General features: G+C 60.4%; 2 non-coding genes across 2 annotated transcripts; both read left to right on the top strand.

Moving 5' to 3' along the window:
* Positions 1-6,869: 6,869 nt before the first annotated feature.
* Positions 6,870-8,684, top strand: LOC142795573 (small subunit ribosomal RNA). The gene has a single exon (XR_012893131.1). It is a non-coding gene; the product is annotated as a small subunit ribosomal RNA (ribosomal RNA).
* A 1,719-nt stretch (positions 8,685-10,403) lies between these two features.
* Positions 10,404-10,556, top strand: LOC142795570 (5.8S ribosomal RNA). The gene has a single exon (XR_012893128.1). It is a non-coding gene; the product is annotated as a 5.8S ribosomal RNA (ribosomal RNA).
* The last annotated feature ends 1,103 nt before the right edge of the window (positions 10,557-11,659 follow it).

The raw sequence follows: 11,659 nt of genomic DNA on the forward strand, positions 1-11,659 counted from the left end.
GGCTGACGCGGTTTCGTGCCGCCCCGGCAGACGCAGTTCGGACTTAGCACTTTTCGGCTGTGCCTGGCTGGCGGCCCACTCACTCGATCGCCATGTCTGTTTGCCACAGTTTTCCCGGTGGTGCCGCACCCGGGCTCGCCCCGGCTGACGCAGTTTTCGCGCCGCCCCGGCTGACGCGGTTTCGTGCCGCCCCGGCAGACGCGGTTTTCGCGCCGCCCCGGCTGACGCGGTTTCGTGCCGCCCCGGCAGACGCAGTTCGGACTTAGCACTTTTCGGCTGTGCCTGGCTGGCGGCCCACTCACTCGATCGCCATGTCTGTTTGCCACAGTTTTCCCGGTGGTGCCGCACCCGGGCTCGCCCCGGCAGACGCGTTTTTTTTTTTCTTTCGCCCCGGCTGACGCAGTTTTCGCGCCGCCCCGGCTGACGCGGTTTCGTGCCGCCCCGGCAGACGCGGTTTTTTTGCGCCGCCCCGGCTGACGCGGTTTTTGCCGCCCCGGCTGACGCAGTTCGGACTTGGCACTTTTTGGCTGAGCCTGGCTGGTGGCCCACTCACTCGATCGCCATGTCTGTTAGCCACAGTTTTCCCGGTGGTGCCGCACCCGGGCTCGCCCCGGCTGACGCAGTTTTCGCGCCGCCCCGGCAGACGCGGTTTTCGCGCCGCCCCGGCTGACGCGGTTTTTGCCGCCCCGGCTGACGCAGTTCGGACTTGGCACTTTTTGGGCTGAGCCTGGCTGGCGGCCCACTCACTCGATCGCCATGTCTGTTTGCCACAGTCTTCCCGGTGGTGCCGCACCCGGGCTCGCCCCGGCAGACGCGTTTTTTTTTTCTTTCGCCCCGGCAGACGTGGTTCCCCCCCCCCCCCTTTTCGCTCGCCCCGGCTGACGAGGTTTTCGCGCCGCCCCGGCTGACGCAGTTTTCGCGCCGCCCCGGCTGACGCGGTTTCGTGCCGCCCCGGCTGACGCGGTTTTCGCGCCGCCCCGGCTGACGCGGTTTTTGCGTCGCCCCGGCTGACACGGTTCGGACTTTGCACTTTTCGGCTGTGCCTGGCTGGCGGCCCACTCACTCGATCGCCATGTCTGTTTGCCACAGTTTTCCCGGTGGTGCCGCACCCGGGCTTGCCCCGGCAGACGCGTTTTTTTTTTTTCTTTTCGCCCCGGCTGACGCAGTTTTCGCCCCGCCCCGGCTGACGCGGTTTCGTGCCGCCCCGGCAGACGCGGTTTTTTGCGCCGCCCCGGCTGACGCGGTTTTTGCCGCCCCGGCTGACGCAGTTCGGACTTTGCACTTTTTGGCTGAGCCTGGCTGGCGGCCCACTCACTCGATCGCCATGTCTGTTTGCCACAGTTTTCCCGGTGGTGCCGCACCCGGGCTCGCCCCGGCAGACGCGTTTTTTTTTTTCCTTCGCCCCGGCAGACGTGGTTCCCCCCCCCCCCTCCGTCTTTCTTTTTGTTTTTTTTTTTCGCCGCGGCTGAAGTGGATTTTTCGGTGCCTCGACGCCCCGGTAGTCGCGGTTTTTCCGTTTCCGCACGGCCCCGGCTGACGCTGCTCGGTCACAGTCGCCTTTTGTGAGGATTGCAGACTTCTTGAGCGCGGGTGTTTTTTTTTTGTTGTTGTTGTTGTTTTATTACGCATTCGCTCCAGCAGACGCTGTTTAGACTTTTTGTTTCCTCTTTTATCCTGCGACGAGGTGACGAGGTTTATTCGGTGCCCCGCCGCCCCGGCTGAAGTGATTTTTCCTGTCCCGTGCCGCCCCGGCTGACGCGGTTGGGACTTCGCGTTTGTTCGGCCGCCACGGGTTTTGGCGCACTCGCTCGGTTGCTTGTTGTTGCCACTTGTTGCGAACCCAGGTTTCTTGAGCGAGCGCGGGCGTTTTTTCTTCCTTTCTTTCTTTGTTCTATGTGTTAGCGAATCGGCCTTTAATATCACACGAGGACTCACAACCAACAATTTTCAGTTTGAAGTGTAAAAAATCTGCAGGTGTTGACGTAACTGACTTGCCCCGTACCCTTGAGTACATCCATGAAGTTCTCGTAGTACTACTAAATCGCATTATTCCAAGTGGAGAAATTCCCATAAACTTGCAAACCTCTACACGAAAATCGGTGCGCGTGATAAAGTTGAAAATTATCGTCCGATATCAAATGTGCCTTCTATAACACAAATTCTAGGAAAAAAAAAAAAAACACTTGTTCGCCGTTTTCTGCGCCGTGACTGGCAGCACTCCGGCGAAGCGAAACGGGGTCGATTCGAGCACGATATCGGCGTCTTTCGACGTGCTCGCCGGCGACCGTCGCACGAGTACGTCGCACGAGCGCGTCTGCCGGGGCGCCGTTTGCGAAGCCGACGCAAAAGTGGGAACCGCCGCTCGGATGATCGCCGCTTTCGGCAGAGTGAGTGTTGGCACTCCGGGGAAGCGAAACAGCGTGAATGCGCCCACGAAATCGGCGTATTTTGAAGTGCCCGCCGGCGACCGTCGCACGAGTACGGTAAACCGCGTCAGCCGGGGCGTAGTTCGGGACGCCGACGAAAAAGTGGGAAGCGCAACTCGGATCTTCGCCGTTTTTGCAGGAGTGAGTGGCGGCCCTCCTGCGAGACCAAGAAGCATCGATTCGTGCACGAATTCGGCGCCTTTCGACGTGATCGCCGGCGACCGTCGCTCGAGTAGGGCAAACCGCGTCTGCCGGGGCGGGCTTCGGGACGCCGATGCGAAAGTGGGAAACGCTGCTCGGATGTTCGCCGTTTTTGGCCGAGTGAGTGCTGGCACTCGGGCGAAGCCAAACGGGGCCGATTACGGCACGATATCGGCGTCTTTCGACGTGCCCGGCGGCGACCGTCGCACGAGTACGGTAAACCGCGTCAGCCCGGGCGGAGTTCGGGACGCCGATGCGAAAGTGGAGAACGCCGCTCGGATCTTCGCCGTTTTTGGAGGAGTGAGTGGCGGCACTCCGGAGAAGCCAAGGAGCGCCAATTAGCGCACGATATCGGCGTCTTTCGACGCGCTCGCCGGCGACCGTCGAACGAGTAGGGCAAACCGCGTCTGCCGGGGCGGGGTTTACGACGCCGACGCAAAAGTGGGAACCGCCGCTCGGATGTTGGCCGTTTTTGGCAGAGTGAGTGCTGGCACACCGGCGACGCGAAAGAGCGCGAAAGCGCCCACGAAAGTGGCGTATTTGGACGTGCTTGACGGCGACCGCTGCAGGAGTACGAAAAACCACGTCAGCCGGGGCGAGCGACCCACGGCGGTCTGGGTGCTTATCGCTGCTATTATAGGGGCACCCCGGCAGACGCAGAAAAAAAAAATTTTTTTTCGACCTTCTTTTTTGCTGGTCGAGCTCGGGTAACCCAGGTCGCAATGGGAGCCGCGCACGAAAGCGGCGTCGCGAGACGCGTTCGCGGTCGCTAGTCGCACGAGCTCGGCAACCGCGTCAGCCGGCGCGGAGTTCGGGATGCCGACGGCTAAGTGGGTACCGCTGCTCGGATGTTCGCCGTTTTTGGCCGAGTGAGTGCTGGCACTCCGGCGAAGCGAAACGGGGCCGATTCGGGCACGATATCGGCGTATTTCGACGTGCTCGCCGGCGACCGTCGCACGAGTACGGCAAAGCGCGTCTGCCGGGGCGAGGTTTGCGATGCCGACGAAAAAGTGGGAAGCGCCGCTCGGATCTTCGCCGTTTTTGCAGGAGTGAGTGGCGGCCCTCCTGCGAGACCAAGAAGCATCGACTCGCGCACGATATCGGTGTCTTTCGACGTGCCCGCCGGCCACCGCCGCACGAGTACGGCAAACCGCGTATGCCGGGGCGGGGTTGGCGACGCCGACGCAAAAGTGGGAACCGCCACTAGGATGTTCGCCGTTTTTGGCAGAGTGAGTGCTGGCACACCGGCGACGCGAAAGAGCGCGAAAGCGCCCACGAAAGTGGCGTATTTGGACGTGCTTGACGGCGACCGCTGCAGGAGTACGAAAAACCACGTCAGCCGGGGCGAGCGACCCACGGCGGTCTGGGTGCTTATCGCTGCTATTATAGGGGCACCCCGGCAGACGCAGAAAAAAAAAATTTTTTTTCGACCTTCTTTTTTGCTGGTCGAGCTCGGGTAACCCAGGTCGCAATGGGAGCCGCGCACGAAAGCGGCGTCGCGAGACGCGTTCGCGGTCGCTAGTCGCACGAGCTCGGCAACCGCGTCAGCCGGCGCGGAGTTCGGGATGCCGACGGCTAAGTGGGTACCGCTGCTCGGATGTTCGCCGTTTTTGGCCGAGTGAGTGCTGGCACTCCGGCGAAGCGAAACGGGGCCGATTCGGGCACGATATCGGCGTATTTCGACGTGCTCGCCGGCGACCGTCGCACGAGTACGGCAAAGCGCGTCTGCCGGGGCGAGGTTTGCGATGCCGACGAAAAAGTGGGAAGCGCCGCTCGGATCTTCGCCGTTTTTGCAGGAGTGAGTGGCGGCCCTCCTGCGAGACCAAGAAGCATCGACTCGCGCACGATATCGGTGTCTTTCGACGTGCCCGCCGGCCACCGCCGCACGAGTACGGCAAACCGCGTATGCCGGGGCGGGGTTGGCGACGCCGACGCAAAAGTGGGAACCGCCACTAGGATGTTCGCCGTTTTTGGCAGAGTGAGTGCTGGCACTCCGGCGAAGCGAAAGAGCGCGAATGCGCCCACGAAAGTGGCGTGTTTGGACGTGCTTGACGACGACCACCGCAGGAAAACGAAAAACCACGTCAGCCGGGGCGAGCGACCCATGGCGGTCTGGGTGCTTATCGCTGCTATTATAGGGGCACCCCGGCAGACGCAAAAAAAAAAAAAATTTTTTTTCGACATTCTTTCTTGCTCGTCGACCTCGGGTGACCCAGGTCGCAGTGGGAGCCGCGCACGAAAGCGGCGTCGCGAGACGGCTTCGCGGTCGCTAGTCGCACGAGCTCGGCAACCGCGTCTGCCGGGGCGGAGTTCGGGACGCCGACGGCTAAGTGGGAACCGCCGCTCGGATGTTCGCCGTTTGTGGCCGAGTGAGTGCTGGCACTCCGGCGAAGCCAAACGGGGCCGATTCCGGCACGATATCGGCGTCTTTCTACGTGCTCGCCGGCGACCGTCGCACGAGTACGGCAAAGTGCGTCTGCCGGGGCGGGGTTTGCGACGCGTACGCAATAGTGAGAACCGTCGCTCGGATGTTCGTCGTCTTTCGCCGAGCCAGTGCTGGCACTCCGGCGAAGCCGAACGGAGCCGATTCGGGCACGATATCGGCGTCTTTCCACGTGCTCGCCGGCGACCGTCGCACGAGTACGGTAAACCGCGTCAGCCGGGGCGGAGTTCGGGACGCCGATGCGAAAGTGGGAAGCGCCGCTCGGATCTTCGCCGTTTTTGGAGGAGTCAGTGGCGGCACTCCGGTGAAGCCAAGGTGCGCCAATTCGCGCACGATATCGGCGTCTTTCGACGTGCCCGCCGGCCACCGTCGCACGAGTACGGCAAACCTCGTCTGCCGGGGCGGGGTTTGCGACGCCGACGCAAAAGTGGGAACCGCCGCTCGGATGTTCGCCGTTTTTGGCAGAGTGAGTGCTGGCACTCCGGCGAAGCGAAAGAGCGTGAATGCGCCCACGAAAGTAGCGTATTTGGACGTGCTTGACGGCGACCGCCGCAGGAGTACGAAAAACCACGTCAGCCGGGGCGAGCGACCCACGGCGGTCTGGGTGCTTATCGCTGCTATTATAGGGGCACCCCGGCAGACGCAGAAAGAAAAAAAAAAAAAATGGGGACATGGCGTGCGTCACCGTGCGGCTTCGCAGCGTTGCCGAAGTCGCCGAGCCCTTCGACTGAGCCGAACGGCGGACAGGGAACGTTGGTCGGCCGTTCTAACCTGTCGGTGCCACGCCGAGACGTCGTTAAGGAAAACCGCGTCGTGGGCCTCTACTACGCCGTCGAGTCGTTGTACGTTTGGTGTCCAGCGTGTCGGCGGCGAGTAGCGGACACGTCGTTCACGACTTCGGTCTTTCGCAGTCGACGCGAACTTGCGGAGAGTCGTGGTGCCTCACGTTTTCGGCAGAAACCGCGGCGGAATTTTCCCGTGCGTGCGCGCACGACCTCGGTGCTGTGCCGTCAGCGTAGTGTTGCACAAACTCGTGGCCTACCCAAGGTGCGGTACGTTTGCGGCCGTATCCTCGGTGGGAATTTCGTGAGTAGGGTCGCAAATTCTACGACCTCGGCGGGTTTGAGAGCGACGTAGACTTGTGGCACGCTCAACGTGCCACACGTTTCGGGGCACACCCGCGGTGAAATTTTCTCGAGTACGCTCGTATTAGTGCCCAAGGAGGTCTGGGTACTTATCGCTGCTATTATGTGGGGGTTCTCGTGAGCGGCGTACGCGAAAGCGACCGGGTGTCTGATATGCGGCGGGCTTCGGCCTCGTCAAGCGTGTCCTCGGGTCTGCTCCAGGGGAATCCACGGCAGTCGTCTGCAGCCTCATCCGCTTGATGCGTTAGGGGCTGGTTGTCGGACGGTGCCGTTTTACCACGATATCGAGGTGTGTTCCGTGTCGTCCTCGGGCGATTCAGATGCGAAAGCGCCGAAGACGCGGGCGTGACCCGTCGTCTGGCGGCTTTGCAGTCTCGGCTCCGTTGCTAGTTCCGGCCGGTCCACCGACAGTGCAGCGGGCTTGGGCAACCCGCACGGCGCGACCGAGTCGATGCAACGAAAAAGAGCGAGCATGAACGTGCTTCTTGCCGCACGGCTCCCACTCGTCTTTCGGGAAGGTTGTGCCGTAGCGAGCTCGAACGCCGTCATCTCGGAGTGCAAAATAAGCGTGTTGGGGCGCCTGAAGGTGGCCTCCGCCGCACACAGACTGCGTCCGGCCCGCCGAAGGCGAGGACGGACGCGCAGTCGAACGATTACCTGGTTGATCCTGCCAGTAATCATATGCTTGTCTCAAAGATTAAGCCATGCATGTCTAAGTACATGCCGAAATAAGGCGAAACCGCGAATGGCTCATTAAATCAGTTATGGTTCCTTAGATCGTTTCTTCCTACTTGGATAACTGTGGCAATTCTAGAGCTAATACATGCAGTGAGCCTGGAGCCCTTTGGGTAACGGGTGCTTTTATTAGACCAAGATCGATCGGGTTTCGGCCCGTATTGTGTGGTGACTCTGGATAACTTTGTGCTGATCGCATGGCCACGAGCCGGCGACGTTTCTTTCAAGTGTCTGCCTTATCAACTTTCGATGGTAGGTTACTTGCTTACCATGGTTGTTACGGGTAACGGAGAATCAGGGTTCGATTCCGGAGAGGGAGCCTGAGAAACGGCTACCACATCCAAGGAAGGCAGCAGGCGCGCAAATTACCCACTCCCGGCACGGGGAGGTAGTGACGAAAAATAACAATACGGGACTCTTTTGAGGCCCCGTAATTGAAATGAGTACACTCTAAATCCTTTAACGAGGATCAATTGGAGGGCAAGTCTGGTGCCAGCAGCCGCGGTAATTCCAGCTCCAATAGCGTATACTAAAGCTGCTGCGGTTAAAAAGCTCGTAGTTGGATCTCAGTTCCAGACGAGTAGTGCATCTACCCGATGCGACGGCTCGGACTGAACATCATGCCGGTTCTTTCTTGGTGCACTTCATTGTGTGCCTCGAGATGGCCGGTGCTTTTACTTTGAAAAAATTAGAGTGCTCAACGCAGGCGAGTCGCCTGAATAAACTTGCATGGAATAATAGAACAAGACCTCGTTTCTGTTCTGTTGGTTTTTGGAATACGAGGTAATGATTAAGAGGGACGGACGGGGGCATTCGTATTGCGGCGCTAGAGGTGAAATTCTTGGACCGTCGCAAGACGAACTACTGCGAAAGCATTTGCCAAGAATGTTTTCATTGATCAAGAACGAAAGTCAGAGGTTCGAAGGCGATCAGATACCGCCCTAGTTCTGACCATAAACGATGCCAACCAGCGATCCGCCTGAGTTACTCAAATGACTCGGCGGGCAGCTTCCGGGAAACCAAAGTATTTGGGTTCCGGGGGAAGTATGGTTGCAAAGCTGAAACTTAAAGGAATTGACGGAAGGGCACCACCAGGAGTGGAGCCTGCGGCTTAATTTGACTCAACACGGGAAAACTTACCCGGCCCGGACACTGGGAGGATTGACAGATTGAGAGCTCTTTCTTGATTCGGTGGATGGTGGTGCATGGCCGTTCTTAGTTGGTGGAGCGATTTGTCTGGTTAATTCCGATAACGAACGAGACTCTAGCCTATTAAATAGGTGCGGGGTTCCCAGCACCTTACAACCTTCTTAGAGGGACAAGCGGCTCCTAGCCGCACGAAACAGAGCAATAACAGGTCTGTGATGCCCTTAGATGTCCGGGGCCGCACGCGCGCTACACTGAAGGAAGCAGCGTGTCTTTATCCCTGTCTGAAAAGACTGGGTAACCCGTGGAACTTCTTTCGTGATTGGGATAGGGGCTTGCAATTGTTCCCCTTGAACGAGGAATTCCCAGTAAGCGCGAGTCATAAGCTCGCGTTGATTACGTCCCTGCCCTTTGTACACACCGCCCGTCGCTACTACCGATTGAATGATTTAGTGAGGTCTTCGGACCGATGTCCGGCGCGGCCTTTCGGTTGCGCCGGTCTGTTGGAAAGATGACCAAACTTGATCATTTAGAGGAAGTAAAAGTCGTAACAAGGTTTCCGTAGGTGAACCTGCGGAAGGATCATTAACGGATTGTGAAGGGTGAGCGCCTCAGCTGCGTCTGCGCCCGACACTTTCTGCCGCTGACCCCGTTTGGACGCGGGGTCGGCTTTTCCCCACGGGGCTGCCTGAATGTGGAGCGGCACCCCGTGACAAATTGTTGCGCCCAGCGGACGCCAACACCGCGACCTTGGACGGTCGGCCAGGTGGCGGACGCGGGTACAAACGGCGCAACGCACTCATAGGTCGGCTTTCGACCCGCCACTGCACCGTGGCTCGAAGCGCTCGAAATGCGCGACCCGACCGCTGCGGGACCGCCTAGTACTGTAAACAGGAGCGGCGGAGCGCGAACGGCGAGTCGTGGTTACGTCGGTAGAAGGCGAGGCTGCGCGTTCCCGAAACGCCAGCCGAGTGCCCTCCCGACCGTTCGAGCGTGCAAGAACGAGACCCGACAATCGCGCGGCGACTGCCAAGTACGAGAGGAACGGCACAAGCGTCGGCGGTCGGTCAAGGAACTGGCGATGTGACGGGTCCGCTGTGCACCAGTGCATACCGTCCCGCCGTCCGCGGCAAGCGCCTCCGCGTCCTCGGGTGACGGAGGCTGCCGGTCGGTTCTTGCAGGCGAGGGATCTCGCTGGCACCGGTTCGCGTTGACGCGCGGCCGGTCATGGCACGGCGATGCGACGGCCGAGGTGCGCAGTACTCGATGGAGGAACCGCACGCTCCGATGACCGTCCCGCCCTCCGCGGCGTATGCGTACCGACCGTAATGGTTGCAGCAGCGCCGGCCGGCTTTTGAATTCGCCACACGAAACACGGTGCGAGATCGCGGTTAGGGGAGCGTCGACGTTGCCAGGCGTTTTGCTTGCTGCCGAGGGAAAGGCGGCACGGCCACGTCGCGCTCGTCGCGATTAGCGGGTCTGCGCGCTTTGGGAAGGTGCCGCAACGACTTGCCGAAAGAGGAAGCACGGAAGAACGAGGGACTTGGACGTCCCGACAATTGAACGCACTTGCGGCCAGGCCCTTGCTGGCTTCGTTCTTCCGCCTCGAGTAGGCTCGTACGCGGCTCCGGCGCCGAAAGTGGTCCTTGGCACCGACTTCGGTGGACGTGGGAAGTGCCGCGCAAGTACGGCGCGCCTGGCTCCACCTGTTGGCTAAAGTAGGCAGCCGGATCGGCATTTTGGTGTGCGGTGGCAAACCGTGGATGCGAAAAAAGCTTGTGCGATTTCGTGGAACAAAAAGCGGGGGTCCCCCTTTTTATGCGGAGGAGACCGACCCGCCTGCCGTGGTGAACCGCGACGCCACGGTAAAAACGGGAGAGGCTTGTCGATGGGACCGTGCATCCCGCGCTCCACGGAGGCCGGGAGGCGGCCGCCCGAGGAAATGTGTAGCCGTCGAGGCCCGCATCTGCGTGCACTCTTATCCAAATGGGTGTACCGCAGGCATTTTCTGGTTAGGCGGGCCAATGAGAGCGAGCACACAACGATACCTACGGGTCCGGCTTGGAGAACCGGCTTCGACGCCTCCCGAGTATTTATAGAGGGGTGGACCACGAAAGCACTCGCAAGTAGCGAAAGCGAAACGCCGTCCGAAACACACCGTTTGCTCGATTTGCGGCAGCCGAAAAAGGCGCGGCAGAGTTTTGGAGTCCAAGCGTGCGCTGAAAAGCGCCCTTCTTGGCCACTGTTTGGCCGAGTGCCAGAAACGTTTGGTTTTGACTGTACGGAATTGAACAAACACTTTTTCACGACTCTAAGCGGTGGATCACTCGGTTCTCGGGTCGATGAAGAACGCAGCCAGCTGCGAGACTTGGTGTGAATTGCAGGACACACTGAGCACTGATTCTTTGAACGCACATTGCGGCCTTGGGTCTTCCCTTGGCTTCGTCTGTCTGAGGGTCGGATCACATATCAAGAGAGCCTTCGGCGCACAAGGGAACGTGAGCCGTCGACTCGTTTTGACCGCGTCGGCAACACGGACAGCACGCTGAACACCTCACAGCGAGCGCCAACAGCGGCCACTCAAGGGCGAGACGGTGGCGACCGTCGTGCCAGAGCCCAACCGAAACGGGGGCGACCGACTGCATTGAGGATGTGGCACCTCGTTGAGACCGCCGCAGGACTTCGAGTCGGAAGGAAGCCTGCAGGGAAAGTGCGGTCGAGGTTGCGTACTCCTCTCTGCGACCGGGCGCGCAAGAGCTGCGAGAGCCACGGACGCGCAACTTTAACGCACGGTAAACACGAGGAGCGAAAGCCGGCCAGCAAAGCTTCTCCAGCCGTGCGCAAAGTGCGCGAGATCGCAGCCTTGCGTTGCGCTTGTTGCCCTCGAAGTAAGCAGGGTGTCCCGTAGACCGGGCGCTCGAACACGCTGCGGGGCCGTGCCTCCTCCAGGCTTTGCCGCGCGAACAGGGAACGTTCGCGCGCAAAGCGCAGGGAGGTGAGGAGGCTGCGCCCGACGTTTGCGGTTCGCTGCGTACGCGGTTGATGCGGAGAGCACGGCGCGACGACTTGCCGCGAAGCGGAAAAAGTCTCCCGCACGAGTTGGCGAAACGTTGGCGAAGCTTAAGGCGTTCTCGTCGTAGTCCGCCGTCGGTCTAAGTGCTTCGCAGTTCCCGTCCCGTTCAAAAAACTGGGCCACTCCAGTTGGGGCGGGGGCGACGCTACACGAGACGATGCCTCTCGCCAGGCTGCGTGGCTGCCCTTGCGGCGGCGGCGACTGGCCTCGGCGGTGTTTGGGCTTTCGACACGGTCGTTTATCACGCAACTGCTCGGACGACGCACGCGCGCAGCGGAATGCCGCTTGCCAGCCTTGTGAAGATGTGACCCTGTACAGGGTTGCGGGCGCACTTGGTAGGGCGTCGTACTCGGTTCGCGATGGGTTTACGAACGTGTCCCGTCACTTCCACGTCACACCGGTTGTGCGCCGCACGCGTGCAGCGGGGAAGCCGATTGCCAGCCTTGTGAAGAAGTGGCCCTGTACAGGGTTGCGGGCGCACTTGGTAGGG

Source organism: Rhipicephalus microplus, unplaced genomic scaffold (genome assembly GCF_043290135.1).
Source record: "Rhipicephalus microplus isolate Deutch F79 unplaced genomic scaffold, USDA_Rmic scaffold_738, whole genome shotgun sequence".
Classification (NCBI taxonomy): domain Eukaryota; kingdom Metazoa; phylum Arthropoda; class Arachnida; order Ixodida; family Ixodidae; genus Rhipicephalus; species Rhipicephalus microplus.